Source organism: Protopterus annectens, chromosome 5.part1 (assembly GCF_019279795.1).
Source record: "Protopterus annectens isolate FY-2018-M chromosome 5.part1, PAN1.0, whole genome shotgun sequence".
Lineage (NCBI taxonomy): Eukaryota > Metazoa > Chordata > Ceratodontiformes > Protopteridae > Protopterus > Protopterus annectens.
Window position 1 is genome coordinate 351,713,710 of NC_056736.1, and position 26,071 is coordinate 351,739,780.

The following is a 26,071-nucleotide window of genomic DNA, read 5'->3' on the forward strand; positions in this document are numbered from 1 at the left end:
GACAGGGGCTTTAATCAATTATGTGCGTAAGTGTAGAAAATGGAAAGCCATATGTATCAACTGCTGATAGACTAGATGAGAGGAGGCGGGCAAGGGATATATATATATAACAGACAGGAGAGGATGGGTAGGGGCTGGAGACAGCTGTCAGCAGGTGGATTCATTGGTTAGTAGGGTGGGCAGGAAGTACCAGTTGGTGCATTTTGTGGGACAGGATCTAGGAGAGATGACAGGAAGTACAGTACAGGAGACTATAACATCAGTGCCAATCATAACAGTTGGGGAGTGACTTTGAGCAGTGCTAGGCTGGGGAGGTAATACTACTTTGCCTGCCTTATTCTGTCTGACTGTCTACCAATAACCATGCCAGCGCATATGAATCATACTTAATCGCATTGTGTAAATGTAATGGGATTATGCATTAGGTGAGAGGGACAGGCCAGTAAAGTTTTAGCAATCATGTTATTTTTATATCTATTTTTCACCTGCCATAAAAGACATATAGATTCCACAAAAAAGGAATATGTAACTAAATCAGGGTGAAATGAGTTAGGAATTAGTAGATGCTGCCTATAGAGGGCATATCTGAGAACAGAACCATCTCAATGGTCAGATATTCATATTGCTCATTTTAATAGACAATAGGAGAAATGTGCAATCATATGGCCATTCACAGGCTTTAGCAACACTAAAGTATCATACATTTTTTTTAGTCCTAACCCTTATTTCAGTATATTTTCATTACTTTTTCATCTGGATGTTTTCTTCTCTAAGGAAAATTAGGTACACTTCAGACATTTGTTTTTCTGTAGTGCAGCTCTTCAAACTGCAGAATAAAAAAAAAAAAACATATTTGTTCTTCAGGATCTTCTTCATGTCACATACGTTTATTTTCTCCTGGACTGATTCAGTGAAGTTTCAGATATAACAAAATCACAGCTTGGAAAATAGATGGAAGAAAGACATCTTTATAATCCATTTGTGATAGTTCTGTATAATTCAGTTGAATTTTATTCATGTTACTGTCTGGCCCTGTTTTTTCAGTCTGAAGCAATAAATAATATTCTTCAAATCAGATATATCATAAACTGCAATTTATTCTTATTTGTGCTACTTTCCCACTTATCTTTAGTGAAGTTTTTAGATTATTTTTATAGGAAAACTTAAATTATAACATTTTAAGATGAACTGTCACAGCTAGATGATTTTTTGACAAAGTTACCAGTGGATCACATAGTTTAAAGAATCAGTTTATAGCAGCCCTAAGGTATATTTCGGAGAGGCCAGCTTTTCTCTGCATACCATATAATCATAAACCTAGAATGTTTTAAACACTTTGACAGCAAGGCATGAACACTGCAAAGACATGGCTTTGCTCAGAACTGTCATAGTTATGTGTTGTGTAGCCTCGTCCATGGATGTTTAGAATAGCAGGCAGACCCTCCATTGGATGCCACAGGATATAAGTTCAAAGTGTACATTTCATTGCTCAGTTCTGTATTATACTAATTTCTTATAAACTGCTTTCTATTTCTGTTTGCCATCCCTGACAAAAATATTTGCAGGAAAAACAGTACACTATCTTCAAATTTCTCATCTGTCCAGAATGACTGTGGCAAATGCTTTACCTACATAAGTTTGTTTGCGTATTTCAGCTTTTCCCAGTTAGGGGTCGCTACAGTGGAACTCCGGTCTGCTAATGATTGTTAGTAGATTTTTACGTACTGGCTTGCACAACCTTCAATGAAGGAACTGTGAGGCGACAACGCTACTGCAACACCACCACCGCAGTACACTGCTTTACCTACATAAGTACTACTCATAACTCCTTGGAGATTACACATGTGAAGACACTAACACTCCCACGCATACCTGTCAACTGTACAGATTTTTACAGAATGTCCAGATTTCTGCCTTATAGTTTTTGGTCTGTTCCTCTTAAAATGTGTGCTTTTCTGACAAAACACTGAGAACTCATATCGCTCCATATGGTATGAAAGACATATTTTCATGAAAGGATTTCTAATGAAAGCCTTGTAGAATGATATCTGGAATTTATTTCGAGGTTAGTATGATAGATGATAATTGGTACAAAATATTAAAGAAAAGTGAAGGAACTTATAAAAAGATGGAATTATTTCTATTTAATAAAGAAAATACTTTTATTAAATTTTGCCTGTTCTGATGTTTTTTTATCCATGTGGTATCCATATACTTTTGAGTACAGTGGGAAGTGAGGATGTATACATTATTATTTTTTTTTTATTTCCAATGGAAATACCATCCAGCCAGACAGTAGAAAGGCATATAAGGAGATGAATAAGGAAGGTGTTGCTTTTGAAAAATGTCTATATTATTGAAAGATGCTGTGTGCAGATTACTTTGGAGGTTTAGCGTTAGTGACTGGATTAGTCAGCATAATAAGTAACCATTAGTCAGAAAATGGTAGTTTTAAAACTGGTGGGGTGGAGGACAATAAACTGGGAGCAGTTAGCACAGCTAAGAAGAACAGGCCTGAGTTACCAGAAAGTTTCAACAAAAAGAAAGCCAGCAATGTTTCTAGAACAAGAAAGAAAAAAATAGCTATAATAAGACAGTGCTTTGAGGCAGAGTGGGACTTACCGATCAACTATGGGAAACCATTTGGAAAATGTACAGAATCCTTTCTGTAAATGGAGTTAACAAATTAAGGAAAGGCTGCATACACAAACTGAATGGGGTTGAGGTGTACAGACAGTTGAACATGTTGGTTCATGGTGCAGGATAGTTCTTGAGTTACTGTAACACACTGGATTTAAAGGCAGGTTAAATCAATTAACAAAAGTTGACTGGAAAATAATGATTTATTGGTTTTGAATGAAGACATTGGAAAATAGGACAGTAGTACAAGTTAACTTTGGCAATGCACAATGTAATTTGGTTAACCAGATATGACTCTGTACCTAAACAGATCTACTTCATTTACCAGACAACCCAGATTGCCGACATCCACTTCACTGAGACGAATACACCGACAAAGTAGATGACTGACATCCGGAACACCGACATTGCGACCCGAGTTAAGTAACCGCTTGGCCATCCTAAAAAAAAAATAATAATAAATAAATATATAAACTGAACCCACCCAAGCCCCCCACACCCCCCTAACTAAATATACCAACTCCAAGATCACACTACCGTTGGGGTAAGGGGCAAAGTTCACCAGGATCAGGATGGCCAAGCGGTTACTTACCTCGGGTCGCAATGTCGGTGTTCCGGATGTCAGACTTATGCGTTGTTGGTGTATTCATCTCGGTGAAGTGGATGTGGATGATCTGGGTTTTCAGGTAAGTGAAGGGGACCCAACTAAACAGATAATGAAAATAGAAGGAGACATAATGATGCTAATGTTGTTTTTAAATAATGAAAGACAGAGATTGGAAAAGGACATGTAGTGAAGAATGGAAAACTAGTGAGTGCATCTTGGTTTGCTGGCAGTTTAATTTAATATTATGTATTGCATTTCTATGAGAGAGAATGTGTTAATTTGCATAACCTATGCCATAAATAATAATAAAAGAATGTCCTTTCTATTAGTATGTAGGATATAAATAGGATGTTGTACAGGCAATCGCATTCAATCACTTGTATGCCTTAATCCTGTAAAGCCTTTGGATGTAGTTTTAAGTTTTGGTAAGTTCTTTGAATAACAAACCCTTGACAGATTGGGTGTCTAGAGTTTAAAAAATCTGCATTCTGATTATGGAAGGCTGAGCATGTTGTTGTCATAGTGAAGCAGAATCGTGGAATCATTTGATGTTAATGCAGCAATGTGAGAATAACAGAGGATGGGGTAATAATTAACATTTAGATTCAGAAATGTTCACCATTTCACATCAGTTCAATGATTCAGGTGCAGGTGGCCTGCCTGACATATGTACATATAGTACTTTGGAACTGCATATTATGTGGAAGCAGGAAACTGGTAAAAATCTAAGGGGAGGCAAAAGTTCAAAAAAAGGCAATGACAGATATGTAAAGTAGAGCAGGAAGCTAAAATATGCAAAACAATGAAAAGAGTAGATGTCTTCCAGTGTACTAGGTGTGGAAAACTATTAGGAAAATGAATCCTTTTGAAATGGGCTTTCATGGAAAAAAACAAAAAAAAAAAACAAAATATAGTCTTTGGAGAGAGAGGTGTCTTAGAATGGTAAACAGATGAAAGGATTAAGGCAAAAAGGAGCAGAAAAGATAATGCAGATGACAGAAGATGAAAAGATGGCAAAGGAGGTCAGGACATTCTTCTTCTTTCGGCTTTTCCCAATTAGGGGTCGCCACAGCAGATCACCTGTCCGCTCATGATTGGCAGTGGAGTTTTACAGTGTTGAGTTGCCAGCCTGGCACCCGACCTTCCACAGAAGGCACATACACACACACACACTCACACCTAGAGCCAATTTAGAGTGTCCGATCCACCTACAGCATTGTCTTTGGGATGTGGGAGGAAACCAGAGCACCCACAGGAAACCCACGCGACCACAGGGAGAACATGCAAACTCTGCACAGAAGGCACCCCAGCCGAGGATCCAACCAGAGAACCTATTGCTGTGAGGTGGCAATGCTAACCGCTGCACCACCGTGGCCACCCAAAAGGAGGTCAGGACATTATGGCAGTAAATAGTGATGAGAAAGGTAAAGGAATTAATGATGTAGTGGAAGCTGATGGGAAAACAATTGTGGGGATGTAGAAAACAGCTAAAAGAAGTAGATGACAGAATGTTTAAATGGGAAATATTAATTATCCCAGAGTGGGGTCCATCTACTGTAAGGCTGTAATTAATGAAAAATATTTTTCATTATCCTTTCTATGTGTCTGTTGACCAGTCCACTTACCAATTTATTAAGCTGAAATAAATAAATAAATAAAATGTTGGGAGTAGCTTTGTAATGAAACTTATATGGAATATGGAACGGATACAAAATCATGATAAGCAAAAATACGTGTTCATCTGTAGTGTTTGGAACACAGATGTCTTTCAGATTATTGAATGCTATTTTTGAATGTTTTACACTGTTAGGCAGGCTAAAGTTATACATGAAGAAGTAGACACTGTTAGGGGTATATTAATTTAAAGGCATGCGAGCAGGAAGGATAAAAGTGAAGACATAGTTGACAGAAATTAAATGCACTGTGGAGCAGTAAGAGACATAGGGGAACAGGGGACTGGGGAACAGGCAATAGAGAGGTTTGTGGAGAAGTATGAGCTAAAGACAAAGAGGATCACAGAAAAGTTGGGTGAAATGGTTATTCATGGGACAGAAAGACAGCGAGAGTCACCAGTATACTTCTCCCCAATCATTATATTTTGTTATTTGTATCAATACTTTTCTTTTTTTATGTATGAGATAAAATCTTAATTATTCTATGCAGGATAAACCGAGAAGATATGAAGCTGCTTCCATGTCTGCTTCAGTATATCACCTTAATTTGTTTTATGTTATTAAGAACATTTAAGTGCCTCCTTAAAAATGTATATGGCTAGGCATCTTATAATCTTTGTGGTTACTTGCCCAGTATTGTTCCTATTTTCTCATGTTCCTAACAGTCACATTTTATTTCATCTCGCATGGGCATCACTATAAAATGTTGAAGATCTCCTGCTAATTAGTACATTTAATTAATTAGTTTACCTTATTTTTCTCTGTTCAGTATTTAATTAAGAAACTTAATTTCACAGTAACCTTGCAGTTACTATACTGGAGATAATGTTTCACTTAATAGCATGCACGCTATTGTGAAATTTAATAAAAAATCTTTAAAAACTTCAAAAAAGTAGAATATGGTAAGAAAGAAAGAAAGCAGTGGGTGGTGAGGCTGAAAAACACTGGTGTCACACAGGCTGTGGAAAAAAACATGGAGGTTTCAGGTATGAGGAATGTATGTAGCTGGAAACAAAAGAGTTGGAATTATCTGCCAGACTTGAGGAAAGCAAAACCGGTGATGATATAACTAAGAAGATGGACCTGACAATGGAGAGGAGTACAGACTAGGCTGTAGGGGCTGCTTAGGGTTGTAGTGGGAGGACTGTGCAAAAAGAACTGAGATCTAATGTGTACAGCAAATAGTAGATAAGAGCAGGAAAGTGTGAGAATGAAATGGGATATGAATGGGGAGTTAAGGAGTGGATCATGGCCCTGGAGATATACAGGTATAAAACGTGTCTGCAAACTGTGAGACTAACAAATAAGGATCTTACATACCTTAAATGCATATGTTATATTGTATGCCAATCATGTTTTGTAACAAAGGCAAAATGAAATTGCATAGTGTTGTGGGTATGGCAAATGAAGGGCAAGAAAGTAGCATTATATGTTGTGGGATAGTGAATACGCAAAACAAAACATTATGGAGGAATGGTAAATCATTTTCCAAAAATGATTTACGGATTCATGAAAGGGTTGCTTACTTGGGTTATCTGAGCAAGAATGAGACAACCTATAGAAGGTAAGGAAGACTACAACAAAAGGAAGAAACTGTTGCAGAAAAGAGGAAAATCCCACGATGCAAAAAATTCCCTTACCAGCCTCAGTAAGAAGCTGAGATCCCTCGTAAAATCCTCCAAAGTTAGTTACGAAAATAAAATTGCCAAAGATTCCAAAGACAACCACAAGGCATTCTATAACTATGTCAAGAATCTAAATGGCAATGCTCAGATCTGCTCTGAGCTACAACAGAATGACATTAAATATACTTATCCCAAGGATATTGCCAATATCCTGGCAGATCGATTCAGTGCCAACTTCACCCCCCTCTCACCCCCTAAAGGGCCCATCTCAATACCGGAAGATTGCCAAATTCCGGTAATAACAGCCACACAGGTAAAAAACACACTCTCCAAAGCTAAGAATACAGATCTTGTCTCCTGAACCTGATTGACTTCTTCGAATCATTCTCCAGAGCAGTGGATGAGGGTAAGGCAGTCCACACAGCCTATCTGGACCTCGCCAAGGCCTTTGACACCATCCCCCACTCTGGAATCATAGATAAACTTACTAAGCTGGGCATTAATCCCTACGTCACTCGATGGGTTGCCAACTGGCTTACTGACAGAACCCACACTGTAAAAGTAGCTGACTCCAAATCCAGCTCCAGACAAGTGACAAGTGGAGTACCTCAGGGTTCAGTCCTGGGACCGCTCTTGTTTGGCATCTACTTCTCTGAAGTACAGGCCAACACTAAGGGACTCTGGCAAACAAAGTTTGCAGATGACTGCAAACTGGGAGCCATTATTGAATCCCCAAATTATGTGGATACTTTACAAAAAGGGCCTTACAGAAACAGATGCTTGGTGCCAGAGCTATGGGCTCAAGCTCAATGCCAAGAAATGTATAGTTATCCCCTTTGGGAAAAAACATGTACCCATGAATTACAACATAGGTGGCAGTACACTAAACACCAAAAGTGTGATAAGAGACTTAGGGACACAGGTGGACAGTGGTCTTACCTTCAATAACCACATCGCCACAACAGTCAGGAAATCTTTCTATGTGGCACACCTCATCACTAAGGGCTTTTCATCCAGAAAAAAAAAGGTCATTGGCCCACTGTACTCATCCCTCATTAGACCCATTATAGAATACAACGCCCCATTTGGTATGTACCTCTCAAGACATCTGCAACAACTGGAAAGGCTGCAGAAATACCTCACTGAAAGAATCACAGGCCTGAAGCAGATGCCCTATGCTGACCACCTTAAAAAAAACTCCAGCTATACTCTGTTGCATGTCATCTACTCAGAGGCAATCTTTGCTTAACATACAAGGCCATGTCAAACCCAGAGCTGTTGGACATGCTACACTTAAAGAAATCCCAATCCCTCAGAGCCACATGCTCCAGGGATCTAAACCTTGTAATCACAATAAACAAAACATGCTGGAGGGATAGGTTCCTGACCCAGGGACTCCCCAGACTCTGGAATAGACTGTCCATACATGTCAAGCAGACCACCTCCTTGGCCCTCTTCAAAAGGAACCTTGACGATTGGATGGGAGAAAGGAAATTCATCCCAGGCATCACATCAGTCGCCCTGCTAGACAGGGGACCAGGGAAGTAAATAGTGTGGGAAGAAATAGCCAGGGAATTGTTATGGCTAGGCTTGTATAGGCCCTAGGGCTGATAGCCTAGTACCAACCTATGAACCTATGGTAGATGAAAAGTCGGGTCTATATTACTTCATCAAAAAAACTTTAAGTCAAACACCTCTCCATCGACACAAAATGGTTGAAATTCACTTCCGTGAATTGTGGAATTATTCCCAGGGCAATGAAACAATTGCCCCATACTAAAATGGAACACATACTGCACTAAATCAAACCCACCCAAGTGGGGGGCTTCACCCCACAAACCCCCCAATGTGGGGGGCTGCACCACCCAGAGTCCCTCTAACTATATATACCAACTCTGAGATTGCATTATAGTGTGGAAAAGGGTAAAGTTGTGGAGCTGGCCAACTACTTCCAAACCATGAGAAAAATTCTGTGACTCACAGAAGTGAATCTTGATGAATTCTCGATGTAAAGCTCTTTTGATGTAGTAATATAGACCCAAAAAGTCACATGGCAAAGAACTGGAAATATAGGAAAGTGGCAAGCCAGTGGTAAGACAAGGAAAAAATTAAGTGGTGAAAAAAGTAGTAAAGGAATATAAAGGTGAGTGGAGTAGGAGAGAGTAAAGAATGATTTGCAAAATTTGAGGCATTATTATATGACAACCCCAATAAAATATTAGGAAGTACTTAAAAGTGGAATGTATGCTAATGGCAAATAAGGAAGAGCAATTAAAAAGTACAGCATGAGTTAACTGGCATCATTCATACTCTACCTTTACTTAGAAAAAGATGGATGGAAGTGAGGGTCCAAGGAGGAGGAGGGTGGTAACATCTGATCTTTCTGTTTTTTCCAAATATTAAGGAGTTCATGCAAAAGATATGATACGTTTAAAAAACATAATAAATGTGGGAGACTACATGAATTTCTAGGTGCATTGATATGTATTTCTGTATATCATTTTAATCAATAAAAAATATTTACAAAAATGCAATTGTACAACAGTAGGTCATTTATATTCAAAAATGTGCCTGCTACTTGGTCAGAATGTTAGCTATAAATCAGGCATTCCCCAAAGGAAGAAGTCCACCTGTTAAAATCATTCCCTAAGCAAAGAATCTAAAGACTAAAAAGAACTAGTCATTATAATATCCACTGCAAAACTTGTCTGTGGACAGAATAATATATAAGCATTAAAAATAGTCTAGATGCTAGGCTTATCCATAAAAAGCAGCTCCTCAGGTACAAACTCCTCTCTCTGTTAAGCTAACTAACTAAAAATGTGCTGCTTTATGTATGTTATTTCTGAAATACTATCCATTATACAAATCATTTGCACTGGTTTAATGTCCATCTGTGTAACACAGAGACAGCAGCTCTTGTATGGGGTGCAAATTCTGTAGGCACCTTCCATGTGTTATTTACTGAATTGCTCTAGTCCTGTCTATCATGCTTGGGCATTCCACTAGGGCACAACCTTCAGTCAAAAGCTAGCCCTATATGCCTATGTGCCCATCCAAGTCCCTTCTGCAGTCTGACCTCCATTCCTTTCAAGGAAGACGCAATAATGCAGCATCAATTGCAGTCATACCTACCCACTTGTAGACATTTGTTGCATGATGATGGGAAAGTTGTGAAGCTATCAAATGTAGGGTGGAGTCCAAGGTCATTTAAGGATTACAGTTTTTGTCTGTGTATTTTCATATCAGAGCATAGTTGGTGTATGGCATAAGGTGAATGCAGGTGCAATTTGTTAGGGGGTGTGATCTACAGTTGCTGATGGTGTAGGAATGCAACACTAGCACTGCTTTCTGGAGCTGCAAGAAAAACTCATTTACTATAAGAATTCTGATACTGAATCTGTGGCTCACTAAACGAATTCTGACACTGAATCTGTGGCTCACTAAACGAATTCTGACACTGAATCTGTGGCTTACTAAAATAATTCTGATACTGACTTTGTGGCTTACTAAAATAATTCTGATACTGAATCTGTGGCTTACTAAAAGAATTCTGATATTGAATCCGTGGTTATTTCTGAAGCACTGAACCAACTAGTGTGATTTAACTTTAGTATGTAACAAGCAGTTTACTACAGTTTCAGAGAAGAGAAGAACATCTGTTTGATAGTCAATATTTTTTCTGTTTTCTTTTCTTTCTATTTTTTTGTTTACAGATCAACTTTGTTTTGAAGAGAGTGACAGTTCCGGTCAGATGAAACAGTTAAAGTTCTGCTTCAAACACCAGTCTTTAGCATACCTCTCAACCTCTTAACACAAGAAATCAGGACAAAGACTACAGTAATGGGGGGACAAAGGCCAAAAAATAGGGACAGATTTTAAATATTGCTCTTATAAATTTGGAAAGTTGATAGAATAACAGGAAATTTGTTAGCATGCATTTTCCAAAGGTTATTAATTCAGAAACTCAAATGAATGTCATTATTTAGTGACTTCAGTCCTCAATGATTTGCCAGAAACCCACACATTTTATGAGGGACAGACCAAAAATATTAAGGCAAAAATCTGGCAGTTGAGAGGTATGGTCCTTATAAGAAACTTGTACTTACCCTGTCCATTCACAACTCCTTACTTATTCTCTTCTTTTTTCAATTTGTCTTCTTTTCTTCCTTATAAGTATTCCAAAGTATTTACATGCATGAACAATGTACACCGCAAACAATGCTTTCTAAATTCATGTAACTGTTTTAGAAAAATAAAAGTGGATATCCCACACACAACTAATGGCTTGTGGTTCTTCCATATCTTATCTGGAACACCAGTATAGATCTTTCATGCCTCTCTGTTGTTTTCTACAGATCATTGTAAGAATTCCTCTCTGCAGATCATTATATCTAGCAAAATTCCAGTCAAACTGTATGTGATCTAACACCCTTGCACTTCACTGAGCAGCCAGTTAAAAGAACCTTATTAATTCATTCCATTAGATGCAGGTATATGAACCAGCAACACTGAACATTTTAACAGTTGCAGGAGTTATCCAATATAGCCCTAATATAAAGGAATGTTGAATGCTGATCTCGTTCCTGTACTGTTTCTTAATGTTGTATATGCTATTGGGCACCAACAGTGTACCTCCCTCACCAGATCTTTGTTTGGTACTCAGATCCTTTTCCATCTTAAACCATGTGATGACTCTTTTTGTCCACAAGTTGTGAATAGTCTGTTCGCTACAGGGTTTATAATTTTATTCTAAGAATATACTGTAATCATTGACTTTTATATTTGCTTTTTTTTTCTTTTGCAAGAAAGTTTATTTTAATAAAAAGCTGTGCGCAATTCTCTTTTTCTTATATATCGCAATATTATAACGACAATCATTCTGCAACATTTAAACAAATGCTACTTTAAGGACACTTGAAACACACTCTCTTGGGTAAAAATCTGCAGCTGACACTTCAAAGATCTGTTGGAAAAGGCCTTAGAATCAATAAGGTTAGTTTGAGAAGGCAGGACGTTCCACATAGAAAGAAACATTTCGGCAAAGTTTTCTCGCTTTGACATTTCCAAATCTTCCCCCCATGGATGACTGGAAGTGGGGAGACAAAGCATATGATACCAACAGCTCCTTCACTATGACAGAGTTCGAGTCATGAAGGACTTTGAAGGGTTTCCCAATGTTTGATTGAAACATTCACCAGTGACACATTATCAACTTTTTATAATTGCAAAGCATACCCCGAAAACAAAAACAATAAAAAGGAAGGAAGGAAACATTTTTACCAGCTCCATGGTCACAACACAGTGGAGAAAATTGAAAATAGCAACTGTAAATGTACCACCACTCACACAATCCAAATAATTGCAACAAATGAACCACAATGTGGAAAACTGTCACTAAAGCCCCTCAGGGAAATCTGCTGCAAATTGTAGATTTACCATCTTGAGGATGCGATGTTCTGCAATGGGTAACTACTGTGTATTATGTTGTAAGGAATATGAACTGCTTAGTACTGTGATTGCAGACATTTTGACTGTCTGTCTACATACAAAATCAGAATCTGAAAACCTCAGGTACAGAGTAGTACTGATACAGTCCTAACAAGGGACACCAGTGCACGGACAATAGTATAATTCTGAGGGAATTAGGGGGCTAAATCTGAGTTATACTCCTCAAGTAAACCTATCATGACTTCAGATGAGCCTTTCTCTGGTTCTGAAATTATATTGTGTTATCAAGGGTAACTCCAAGATCTAGTACCCTTGACACCTATTTTTCTAACTCCAAGATCTAGTTCCTTTGGCACAAATTTCAGAGGAACTTTTTAGATTATTATTTGAGAAAGATATACAGCCTGTGATGGCTTTAGTACTGCATAAAAAAAAAACACTCAAGGGTTTTCAGAGTTTACATTCAGTCCAAGCCTGAATCTAGATATTGAAGTCTGACAGTTACTCCTGTAAAATGTGACTTATACCTGAATATCATTAGAGCAGAGGTACTTCTCCCACTTATGGATTCTTTTAGTGATAACATAATAGCAACAAACAACTATGATGCCAACACCCCACTGTCAATGTGGAACCTGGAAATAGAGAAGATACCAAACACCACACACTTGAAGTGCACAGATGCTGACTGGGAATCAAGTCAAGGATTGATGAAGTATGCCAAAAGAATGTACCAGTCATTTGAACAAGACTGCAATACATGCTTTGTCCGATGTGGTTCAGAGACCAAGATGGATCAGTACAGACTGTAGCTGATGATTTTTCATCATTAGAATGATATTTTTGATGATATTTACGGCTATCTCATTGCTATGTCTAGATCTAAATCCAGAGTATCAGGAAATAAAGAGGATGTGAGAGAGTAAATAGGACATACACAAACTGCCTTACTAAGTAATGGTTTAAAATGACATGATAGTTCTTTAGACTACCAGCATTAAGAGATGGCTTTCTGAGGGCAGGAATAATGAAACTATCTTAAAACAGTAGAGAATCAACTGATACTCAAAGAAAATTTAACAATTAGGACAAAGCTCCCCTTAGGGATTCCAGCCATGCTCTCTATTTGCAATAATGAGACCTGAAGTTGTGAAAAAAAAGGAAACTACATCTCAATAGCAAAAGTTGACAGTTTCTGTGTTCTCCTTTAAAGCTGTTTTGTTCAGGGGTTTGCTTTCTTCACCTCACTATGGACAGCACCACATTCTTTTGGGTTTTCTTTCATTCAGTGCATGGTGACTCGAAGTAGAACATGGTCAGGATCTGGTATGTTGTCTTGATCTTTCAGTTTCTTCTAAACATAGAAACAAGTGCAGCTCAACTTTTGCATTGTGTGCTACCCTTTTTATACAGAATCAGTGTACAAAGGATCCTCACACTATGCAGTAGGCTCCCCATCCATGTAAAAACAATGTCATCCTTGACCCTATTCAAACAAACCCTGACAACAGGATGGAAAAATGTAAATTTATCCCCAGTCTGGCCTCCATGTCACTTATGCACAGAGGCTGCCAATAAGAAAGTGTATTATTTATTATTTATTTGACATTTGTTTTCCAGGAAAGTCCGACTGGGCCAGAAAGCGCCTATTTCCAATGGAGGCCTGGGGAGAAAAGCTCCACAATCACAATATTTCAAAAATGAAGTACAGATATTTTCAATCACAAAGTATCATGTTACATTATAAAACAGCAAATACAAAATTTTAAATCACTAATTATCATGTTACACCACAAAACATAGCCAAAAAAATGTAATGAGAAAAACATACAAGCATATGTTTCATAATAGAGTGCAATAAAAACAATAACATAAGTTGGAAAATATGTGAGGAAAAATTCAGTAGTCATATTATTTGTTACATAGATTAGTATGTGATGGATGAGTCCTGAGCCAGTTCTAATAAGGTATTTGAAGAGGTATCGGAGATTACATGATTAGAAACAGTGAGTTGAATTAAGTGATGACTTAGTATGAGAGAGGTGTTCATCTTATGGTTATACAAGGAAGAATGATAGAGAGGAGGAGATTATAACAAAAGTGCAGGGTAGGGTGTCTTCGGGTAGCTTAGGTGAGTGGGGAGGAAAGAGAAAGAGGAAAGGTGTGCAGAGATCAATTAAATAAGGTAAGGTAATGAGAAAACAAAAGGAGTGGAGTAGGAGGCTAGAGAAGATTATGAGTGTGATCTAGGTTGAAAGGGTTAAGTGAAGTATAGAGACTAAGTTCAGCCATGATTGGCACAGGAGCAGGTCCAAGATTTTGTAAGGTATTCTTTTAGGGAACATTTAAAGGTGGTTAGGTTAGAAATAGTTCTGATGGTTAGAGGGTTTCAAACACTGTAAGAATAAAAGTAGTAATAATATGAAGAAAAAATATTCATTGTTTCTCAAACATTATAAGAAAAAAATAGTAATAATATGAAAAAAAAAATATTCCGTCAATGCTGAACTAATTAATCATTTAGAATTCAGGTTTTCTAGTGGATCCTATAATTCAACATGTGTCAATGCATTCCATACTTTACAGTTTTTTCTGATTCTTCAGTATAGAAAAAAAGTGTGCATCAAACAACATTTTCATTTATATTGCCAATGCTTCAGCTCACCTGAAAGTCTAGCTCCATGCAGGTTGAGACTATGCAGCAAAAGCTCATGTTACCTGTTTGTAATATATCACAAAGCAGACACAGTTACAGCATTTTCAAATGTCATGATTGTTTGCATTCTGTAATTGTGCATAGCATTATGCACTGGAAAATGGTTATGCAGACACTGCAAATAAAATGTTTTTGGAAAAGATACCAAGCTTGAGCGATACACTGGCATAAAAATACAATTAAAGGCAGATACATTGAAAACTGGGAAGAGTGAAATAAGAATGATTAGCTCTTGTTTGCCTTCCTACAGATTTTACAAGATAGCTACATATGGATACCATAAAACACATTTTTTTCTGCATCCCAGAATATATTTTTATCCCTTCAAAATAATTCCTCATGAGACATGTATAGTTAAACCTGACAGGTTTCCCTCTGCGTACTGTTTATATGCTGTTCAGTTTCCTCTGAGTACACCATATTGGGTTTAAATGAAATTTCACAATACTTTCTTTCAGAATTTGACTTAATGATTCTTACAGCGTGTTATACAGCACAGTTAAGATTTTTTTGAAGCCCAAAAATACCACATACCAAGATGTGTGCTGTCCTGCACTCTTTGCCTTTCATACTCCTCTGGGAGTTACCAGCTCTGTTAATGTGTATTGTCATTCAGAGTGGAAAGAATTTGGAATGTCAGGAAACTTAACACTGTTAGTTAACTATGGGAATGAATGAGGGAAGAGTTCCTATAATCAACTAATTCTTAAACCTTATGGGTCTATGTTTAGTCATCCAATGGAAAAGTCACCAAATGGCATTACATCAAAAATGCCATTCAGCAAAACTCCTCATGGGGGGTATGTGCCCCCCACAACCCCACTAATTATATATATCAACTCCGAGATTGTACTTCAGTGGAGAAAGGGCAAATTTCCTGATCCCTACTGTAATGTGATCTTACTCAAACAGCTCGATGAACAGCATGTTCAAAGAAATTTGACGTTTGATGCTTTTTCCATTCGATGAGTGAACATAGACTGAACCTTATAAAAAGCAAATTACTTTCAACAATATTTGCAACTGTTCAAATGGCTCTTTACAGTTTGATAGAATGGGGGCAAAGAGCACTAACCAGATAGAATCCCTGTAAAAAAGATGCTGGCACTTTGCTCTAATATTCAGAAATAAATAAATGAGTACTTCTATTTTAAATGAATGGTCAGAATAGCTAGCTTTAGGGTAATATCATCTTTTGAGAGCACACAGTTGCAAAAAAAAAGAGAATGCTTATAAAAAAAATCTATGGACTCTTACATCAAGCACTTTGGGGTAAAACAAATATAAACATAAGATTAATTACTTAGAATGTTTCAGGATGAGTAGTATTACATAGATCATCACAATAAAGTAAACTTTTTTTCGTTTATCACCATGGTGGACCATTAATGGCGCTATTCTTTTACATGGAGCCAATGACTTGCTTGTGACTTTCTAAATAAATGGCTTTGGCATAATGATGTACTAAATGTTTAATTGAAGTGGGTTCTCCATGATTTCTGCATTCTTTCTGTGGTCTTATTTCTTTAATTGTTCATCCACCTTATGTACTGGACAGGTGAAATAACCCACAGTATAGTTTTTATAGATATGGAGCACATGAGAAAGGTATAATGGTTTTCCAGAACATGAACCCTAAAATACTATTGTAACAGCAAGGCATAGATCAAAATATGTAAACTGTTATCATGAGAGGCTAAACTAATACAAATTAAGTGCAGATGCAAAATATCCACATTGTCTGAAATGCAAATCTGGGAAGTCAAGTATAGCAGTTAAAGTCTGGCTTGTGAAAAATAGGTTGTTTAAGTATATGCTGAAAGATATTTGGTAATGCTGTTAAAGAATTAGAGAAGCTAGAGTAAATAGGAATTCTCTGGAAGAAATAGTGAACCCACAGGATATCAAAATATTCTGGATCTGGTCATGACTAATATTGCGTCTACCTGTTTCACGCACCTAGTCTCTTTTTTTCTAGTTAAGTTGGACCTTAAACTAATAACATTTGCTCTCAGAATTACCATCTCCCTTGTATCCAATGTTTGTGAGTTTAAAATTTCAAAAGGGTAAGCATTATGCATTAGATGATGAAATCTTTGAATTTACAAACAATATCACTGCCATTGACACTAACACAGCAGACAACTTCACTAAGGAGTTTTATGCATATTTATACAAATGCATAGATATAGCAGTACCACCAAGAGACAAATACCACGGGAAATATATTCCCCCTCTTGGGTCAACCAACATAAATAAACTTATATCCAGAGGAAAAAAAACTTAATCTGTACAGTAAGATGAGAACTCCTCAGAATGAGGATGCAATGAAATATTACCAAAAAAACAAAACAGCTCTATAAGGTTCAGTAAACCAACCAATACATTTAGATTAGATTCTGAAGCTAGGGACAACTACAAATCCTTCTTTAGCTAATTTAGAAAACAAAGGAATAGCACTCAGCATTGCCCTAAACTTCTCCTTAATAGGATTTACCCAGTGCAACTAAATTACCTCATAAATATACTAGAAAATAAGTTCTCTACAAACTTATCCCATGAATCACCTCTCCTAACACCACTCATCCCAGATTCCCTTACCATCCGAGTAACATCATTAATAACGAACATGTTCTTAAGGTATAATCTAAATAAAAATAAAAAAAATAAAATAAAACACTTCCTCCATGGGTCCTACTAATATACCTGGATGCTTAATAAACAGTGTCAAGTTCTTGATGAATCTCTCCTTAAATCTTTTAATTGAGGTCTAGTCACAGGCTGTGTACCTAAATCCTTGAACACTGATGTGGGGTTGACCTTCCACAAGGGTAATCCTACAAATGATCTTGGGAATTACAGACCAATCAACCTTCTGATTCAGATCTGTAATGCTATGGAGCATATAATTAACAATCTCATTTACTATTATCAGGGCCGGCCTAAGGCAGATTGAGCCAAATGGGTGTGATAGGGCCCCACACTTGTCACTTCAGTCACCATAGTTTTCAGTTGCTCTGCATTTAGCAGAACATTCCGATTGTAACTTCCCAAACTGCTGTTCCAGTTTGAGCTCACACAGCTCCACTTTCCTGTCTGCCATTGGCTCAATTGTAGAAACAATGAGGGACAGACTTCCTGGAAACTATAAATGTGAAATAGACCAATAGGTGATCTCAAAGTTGCAGTGCCATATTGTTCTTTTGAAGTTGATGAAGACTGATTCATCTGATATTGTAAGTGGACTAGAGGACTCTGATGCATTACATAAGCTGCTGAAATGAAAAAGTTCATCAGGTATGGTAAGTTATGTTAACTTCTTTCATGGCATTACTGCACTGCCATGGATGGTCTATTGATTTAAAAAAGAGAAAAAGAACTCCTACAAATGTACCACCAAAATCGGTACAGTACAGAGTTCCGATTCCTGTTCATATTTGAAAATACATTCTTAACTGCCCCAGAATGTCCTTGAGTTTACTTCTTATGTTTGTCCTGACCCTCATAAAATTTTTGATTTTCTCTCAGTGTACTGAGTCTATCAGTAATTGCAGTGATAATAGATATTAGAGTCCCATACTTCTTATTAGTAAGAAAATGAATGTTGGTGCAAAGCCTGTCATTTTTATCAACATTTAAAAAAAAATCTTCCTGATTTTGGGCCATTGTCACATGAGAATGATGTCTGGTTATCTCCCATCCTCTGCTGAGTTGGAATACTTTTACACTGTACAGCTTTTGGTTGGCTTATACCAATTTTCAGGCAGGAGTCAAAGGGTGTAACTATTCAGGAAATACTGACATCCCTTCTAGTCAGGTGTTCTGTGAAAAATGCAGTGCAGTGTTGCTAAATATCAGAGGGTGTCAGGGTTCAGCCAATGAGCAGAGATAAGAGATCAGGTTAGAGGAAGAGCCACTGATCTGTGTGTGTGTGTCCGTGTGTGTCCGTGTGTGTGTCCGTGTGTGTGTGTCCGTGTGTGTGTGTGTGTGTGTGTGTGTGTGTGTGTGTGTGTGTGTGTGTGTGTGTGTGTGTGTGTGTGTGTGTGTATGTGTGTGTGTGTGTGTGTGTGTGTGTGTGTGCTGTGCATATGTGTGTCCAGGCAGAGGGTATAGTGCAAATTCTCAGCTCTCCCTGATCTTGGAGAATATCCTTGATTTTACCTGCTGTGTCTCCTCTGGGCATCTTAGAACTTCTCTTTTTTTCCTGGTAAATCCCTGTAAGTTTGTCATTCACCAGCTTAGTCTCACTAGGTTAGTGCCTGTTTTCAGAGGACAAGTGAGGCAGTATCTATATTGCTAGGGGGAATTTTGGCAAGGGTATCAGGGAACTTCTCCTACTTGTGTCAATATCTGCTGTGAGATTTTTTACATCCATCTTAGATACCATAGACTGCAGCAGATGGGATGTCAGTTTAATGTCTCATCCAAAGAATGTCACAGTTAGGAGTGCAGCCATCTTCCCTTATGCTGCACTGCAGTGGTAGCAATCCAACTACCTAGTGTGAGAGTGGAACCTAAAGACTTCTGCACCAAAGGTGAGTTTACTACCTGTCACACCACTGACACTGCTGATATATACAAAATATATACCTAATTTACTGGGATTGAACTATCTTTGTGAATACAAACTGCCTTGGATTATGTTGCCTGTGGCTTCTAGTTGTTCTTCTTCTTTCGGCTTTTCCCAGTTAGGGGTTGCCACATCGGAACTCCGGTCCACTAATGAGTGGCAGTAGATTTTTATGGTGCTGAGGTGCCAGCTCGACGCCCAACCTTCAACAAAGGCACTCCCATTCACGCATGTCTTTCGAATGCCACTCGACCGCGGGGAGGACATGCAGATTCTACTGTGGCTTCTAGTTCCTCTGACTTATTTTCTTTTAAAGATTATGTTATCATGTTTATTGTTCCCTGAGCCATGCCATTGTCATAACTCTAGTTTAGGAAAGATAATTATATACCTCAGTACTTCAATACATATTTGTCCTTTTCTCTTACTTTATTTAAAAATGAGTCAGTAGTGCTAGGAGCTCTTCACTTGTTACCTTTATGAAATGATTTGCATTTATTCACACTGCATTTTCTCCATGTAGTTTTAGATATTCCATCAGTGCAATGCCTTCTGTGAGCAAACCAGTGTAAACTCCTCTACCTAGATTGATTCTAATTTTTTTATGATGGATATCACATTGCAGTATGCAATTATAGGTGTAAACATTCTAACTCCGTTCAGTAAATCAGTATGAACTCCTCTGACTGGATTGTTTCTGATTTTTGCCATAGGTATCACATTAAAGTATGCACTTGCAAATTCAGACATTCTATCAGGTTAAAGTCTCCTTTAAATAAATCAATATGAATTTCGCTACCCAGATTACCTGTGATTGTTTTTAGAATGGATAGCACACTGCAGTATGCGCTTACAGGTTAGGCATTCCATCAGGGTAATGACTTCTTTGAATAGATCAGTATGAATTCCTATGTTTAGATTGGTTCTGATAGATTTTACTATAAGTGCCCCATCAGGTTTTGTGTATATCAACATTATTTCCATTGTATTCATGCTGTCCTCAGCCCACTATTTCTTCTGCTTTCCTGAGGCTTGCAATCATTCCATTAGCCTTCTGTTCTGCTACAGTATGAGTGAAATGATGCATTTCCTTCTTGTATCATTACTGTATTCACTTCTTGCCTATAAAAAAATTCTTACAAGATTCTGTTCATGGACCATCAAATTCCCAGAGTGAAGACACAAGAATGTAGACTATTTTGGGGATGGAAATCCATTTCTGCATTTGACAACAACAAATCTAGGAATTGTACTAGTCTTTATTTGCCATGCAGGGTAATGTAGATATTAGGTCTGACATGGGTCTGTTAACAGAACACATCAGAAAATGGACACAACAGCAGAAAGAAAAAGATGAAAGTGAAAAATGTAGAGAAGGGATTAATGAATTATGAAATAATGCATTTAAGAATCAGACTAAAGGCCTAAGATAGGAAAAGAAAAAAAATTACATCTTTCTGATAAATAAACAGGCAGAATCCTAAACTTATTAAAATGAGGCAAAATAACAGACAGGTTAAAATGCAGAATTGTTTGGGGGAGGGACATATAAAAATAAACAGATGAATATTCTGAATTGTGAAAGAAGAAACCTTGACTGAATTTGTATAAAATAAGGGTCTGTGAAGGACAAAATTAAGCTCTGACATTTGTTACGGTTGTCTTAACTGCACAGGAATGAGTTTTAGCAAAAATGTTACTGGGTTAATCTAACTGAAAAGACACTGGTGGAGACAGCTTTGGAAAGCTAAACCTCTCTTACACTTGTAATGTATTAACTTGTATGGCTAAAAAGCCAGGCACATCTCTCTATAACTACATCTGTTTATTTAATTTTTCTAATTTCCATAGGCTAGCTTTTTTTTTCAATATGTGAATCAAAACTAATGTAGCCTAACTAGCAAAAAAAGATTAAATGCTACCATGTAACCATTTTACCAAAAGGCTTTTCTGACTGACATCTGAAATATTTTGCAACTTTGCAACTTTGCCCAGGCTCAGGCTATCTATGCAAGGAAGTTGCTTTATTTGCAAGAATTCTGTATTTGGCATTGATTGCTAGTTAACACAATAATATATTCTTTCTGAAGTTATTTTGGAATTTCAGTGTGCTTTTAGTTAAAAGCACATCTTTGTGTCATTCTGAAGTTCTCCTTTCAGTCTTGTAACAAAGCAAAGTTATTTAAAAGTCATTGTTTCAGCTCTGTAACAATATGGATAAGTGCTTCTGCTAGGAGTCGTTTTCTAACTATGCAAATTACTAGTAATTTAGTCATCAAAAATGGGACAGGTCCCCCTGATCTATTCATTTCAGCTTTTCTTTGAGAGAAGTTATCCTTCACCACAGACTTGAAGTAAATGATTAGTTAAAAGTAAGAATTATTCATTATAGTTAAGGCAGATTTCATTAGTCCTTTTTAGTCACAGATATACTATGTTCACATTTCTTATTCTAGCTAATTTAGTCAGCTAATTGTGGCTGAAGCATAATGTGGGACCATGGATATTAGCCTCCATAATACATATTCTATAACAGCCCCAACATATACTGCCTTCACCCCACAGCTTTCAAGTAACCATATCTCGATGTGCTATTACATAAATGTTTTCTCTTCCAAAGGCTGTGATGTAGAAGTCTCTGACTGGCTATTTACATTAATAATATAAAGCCATACCAGAGGTGAGAGACTGGCATTCCCCTCTTATAAGGGACAAAATGCAACTGTATGTAAATGTTGACCTGGAGGCTTCAGAAATATAAAGCAAGATGCTGGCAAACTACACAGTAATTAGATTCAATTAAGGTAGGCAGCAGTGCAGATTTGATGGCGTAAGAAAGACATGCCTTTACCACTGAAGATAAATGAACATAAACTATGTGTCCAGAGCAGCAATGCTTGAAGTGAAATATGGAATTATCTATCCATCTCTCTGTCATATATATATATATATATATATATATATATATATATATATATGTGTAACACCCAAGCGATAGTCCCAAGATGGATATGACAAAACAAATCCCAACCCAGAGCTACAAGCGGTGCAGCTTGTAATGAAAATCAAGTTGATATGAAACAGTTCAAATTCACGCAACAAAATGCAAATGAGACATTCAATGGTGCTTCCAAATGAACATCCAAGTTGATACACCATATAACGAATCAAGCTGATATGAAACAGTTCAAATTCACGCAACAAAATGCAAATGAGACATTCAATGGTGCTTCCAAATGAACATCCAAGTTGATACACCATATAACGCAGGTTACTAAACCTTGAAAAGATAATATGCCAACCAGCAAGGCGTTGCCGAAACACCGAGGACAAAATCAATAATTTGAGCAAAAACGCACTGTTTCTAATAGCTATCTGCTTGTAAAGTCATCCACAAAGACCACCTGTCGAGCGGTTACAGAAACGCTATTGAAAAACGATAACTGTAAACTTTATCAGCTCCGTCTCATAGAATCACTGTAATAAAATCTCTGCATCAAACAAACACTTCATGCGAAGTGTTGAGAGCATTAACCATTCGGTTCTATGTTAAAAATAAAAACTCTTTATTTAAGGTAAGCGCTTTCGCGGTGTACCCACCGCTTCATCAGACAAAATAAGAATGAACGATACACCTTTTATACAATGTTAAAACCAAGTTAAAAACAGATTATCATACCATTGGTTTAGAAATTCATCTCGTAGCAGCATTGAATTAACGAGTACATCCACCTTACTAAGTATGGCCGGAAGTTACGTCACGGTAAATATAACCACTGCCGCATAAGAATATCAAAAAATAAAAGTGATGCACACTTGCAAAACTTTACAAAAATCATCATATAAAAACATATAACTTATTGTTGAACTATTTAACTAGTCAGCCAATTGATGGCAATTGAAACGTGCAATAGAAACAACATAGTAAAAACTCTTGAAAATATATAAAAGCTTTTAAAACACTATGTGACAGCGCATAGAAATGAATCTAAAATGTTATGCACGATAGAGAAGACCTATTAAGGATATAAGATACAGAAGAAAGGTCATAGATTCAAAGTTACCAACCTGATTTGTAATGCTAAAAGAATATGAAAAACTGGAAATGTGTGACAACACTATGGGGTAAACGTGTGTCAAACCATGAAATAGCAGTTGCACAGAAGGATTGAAAATGACAGCTCTGAGTGGTCACTATGCCAAACTGGTGTGCAAGTAAAAATGAAATGGTGAAGCCATATAGAAGGCAACAATCTGGCAAGAAGCAAGGAAAAGTTTAGAAAAATGGCAAAGATTGATGTGGTTAAAGAGAAAAATAGGCTCAACTGATACGTGTATCCGATGTAAACAAGTGGATGAACAAAAGGATATACTATAAGCTGTAATATAAGCTATGATGTAAACTAATGGGCTATCAAAGAAACTAAATAAAAGGAAACTGATGGAATTAACGTAGTTTCCTATTTCTGAGATGTGGTTTGAGTGAAACAGTGTCGTTGAGACCCATGCCCCTATGTGCACCCAGTCTGAGGATCCATCGAAGTTCCGCATCCTCTGTCCTGTTGGTTAGATTGCCAACTCGTATAGATGGTAGTTCTATATGGAGCACCTGGAACATGAATAGATGAGTTGGACCATGTATAAGCATGTGTCTAGCTAGAGCGCTGCTATTGTCTTGTCTAGAGTGACAGTAGTAGTGGTCTCTGATCCGTTCTCTTAGTGTACGGTTCGATTTTCCAATGTAATAACGGAAGCATGTGGTACAATATGCTACATACACTATATTGCGACTCATGCAGGATGCATTGACTCTTAGTTCCCAGAGTCTCCCACTTTCCGGATGTCTAAAGTAGTGTGACTCATCTACATAACGACATTGTGCACAATTTCCACATCTCGTTGTTCTTTCAAAACCCGTTCTTTCCATTCTGCTAGTATCACTTGAGTTATTACATTACGTTTACCCCATAGTGTTGTCACACATTTCCAGTTTTTCATATTCTTTTAGCATTACAAATCAGGTTGGTAACTTTGAATCTATGACCTTTCTTCTGTATCTTATATTTTTAATAGGTCTTCTCTATCGTGCATAACATTTTAGATTCATTTCTATGCGTTGTCGCACAGAGTTTTAAAAGTTTTTATATTTCCAAGAGTTTTTATTATGCTGTTTCTATTGCACGTTTTAATTGCCATTAATTGGCTGACTAGTTATATAGTTAAACAATAAGTTATATATTTTTATATGGTGATTATTGTAAAGTTTTGCAAGTGTGTATCAATTTTATTTTTTGATCTTATGCGGCAGTGGTTTTGTTTACCGTGACGTAACTTCCGGCCATACTTAGTAAGGTGGATGTACTCGTTAATTTAGTGCTGCCACGAGATGAATTCCTCAACCAATGGTATGATAATCTGTTTTAACTTGATTTTAACATTGTATAAAAAGGTGTTTTATTCATTCTTATTTTGTCTGATGAAGCGGTGGGTACACCGCGAAAGCGCTTACCTTAAATAAAGAGTTTTTATTTTTAACATAGAACCGAATGGTTTATGTTCTCAGTACTTCGCATGAAGTGTTTGTTCGATGCAGAGATTTTACTACAGTGATCCTATGAGACGGAGCTGATAAAGTTTACAGTTATCGTTTTCAATAGCGTTTCTGTAACCGCTCGACAGGTGGTCTGTGTGGATGACCTTACAAGTTGATAATTAACAGAAATAGTGCGTTTGTGCTCAAGTTATTGATTTTGTCCTCAGTGTTTCGGCAACGCCTTGCTGGCTGGCATATCATCTTTTTATGGTTTATCAACTTGCGTTTTATGGTGTATCAACTTGGGTGTTTATTTGGAAGCACCATTGACTGTTTCATTTGCATTTTGTTACGTGAATTTGAACTGCTTCATATCAGCTTGATTCGTTTTATGGTGTATCAACTTGGGTGTTTATTTGGAAGCACCATTGACTGTTTCATTTGCATTTTGTTACATGAATTTGAACTGCTTCATATCAGCTTGATTCTCATTACAAGTTGCAACGCTCGTAGCTCTGGGTTGGGATTTGTTCTGTCATATATATATATATATATATATATATATATATATATATATATATATATACGGGGGGGGTAACGATATAAATATAAATAAATATACCTACATCTGGGTCCACTACCAAATTTTGAAATTTCAAAACATTGAACCTCTGACTACCGAAGCCCAGAGGAATTAGGTTTTGAAATATCGAAACTCGTCAATGGAGATTGCCATACAGTGCATAACGGGAACTTTACCATTCTTTTCACTGTAGTGTGAACTCAGAGTCGGTATATTTAAGTAGCCGAGGGTGTGTGGGGTGCAGCTGCCCACATGAGGGGTGCAGGGGGACTTGCTCCCCTGCAAAAATGTAAAATTATAACTTTTAACATTTTGGATATATATTTTTTTAGTTTCAATATTTCAAAACTTCGATCCTCTGGGCTTCGGTAATCAGAGGTTCAATGTTTTGAAATTTTGAAATTTGGTAGTGGACCCCTACATCAATATCTATATATTTATATATTTTGGCAGTCTTAGTGGCTCAACAGGTACCAGTCTCATCATTGTTCAGAAGGTTGTGGGTTCTATTGGTTCTATTCCCACATCAGATGCTTGGGTTATATTTTCCAATACTGACAATGCAGTGCAGCATAAATGGAGTGCTGCACCCCTGAGTGCACCTTCCTTCAGATGAGATGTTAAACAAGGCCCCATTTGCCTGAGCTGGTGGTAGCTCAGGTGGGTGTTATAG